Raw genomic sequence first — 602 nt, 5'->3', positions numbered from 1 at the left:
AGTCGGTATTATACGTAATCCCGAGATATAAGTCGGGATTATACTTAATCTCGAGATATAAGTCGGGATTACACTTAATCTCGAGATATAAGTCGGGATTATACGTAATCCCGAGATATAATAAGTCGGGATTATACGTAATCTCGAGATGCAAGTGAAGATTATACTTAATCCCGAGATATAAGTCGGGATTATACGTAATCCCGAGATATAAGTCGGGATTATACTTAATCTCGAGATATAAGTCGGGATTATACGTAATCCCGAGATATAAGTCGGGATTATACTTAATCTCGAGATATAAGTCGGGATTATACTTGATCTAGAAATATAAGTCGGGATTATTATACGTAATCTCGAGATGCAAGTGAAGATTATACTTAATCCCGAGATATAAGTCGGGATTATACGTAATCCCGAGATATAAGTCGGGATTATACTTAATCTCGACATATAAGTCGGTATTATACGTAATCCCGAGATATAAGTCGGGATTATACTTAATCTCGAGATATAAGTCGGGATTACACTTAATCTCGAGATATAAGTCGGGATTATACGTAATCCCGAGATATAATAAGTCGGGATTATACGTAATCTCG

The sequence above is a fragment of the Photinus pyralis genome, unplaced genomic scaffold (assembly GCF_008802855.1).
Source record: "Photinus pyralis isolate 1611_PpyrPB1 unplaced genomic scaffold, Ppyr1.3 Ppyr1.4_LG8, whole genome shotgun sequence".
Lineage (NCBI taxonomy): Eukaryota > Metazoa > Arthropoda > Insecta > Coleoptera > Lampyridae > Photinus > Photinus pyralis.
The sequence above is the reverse complement of the archived record's forward strand: the minus strand, read 5'-3'. Positions refer to the sequence as shown.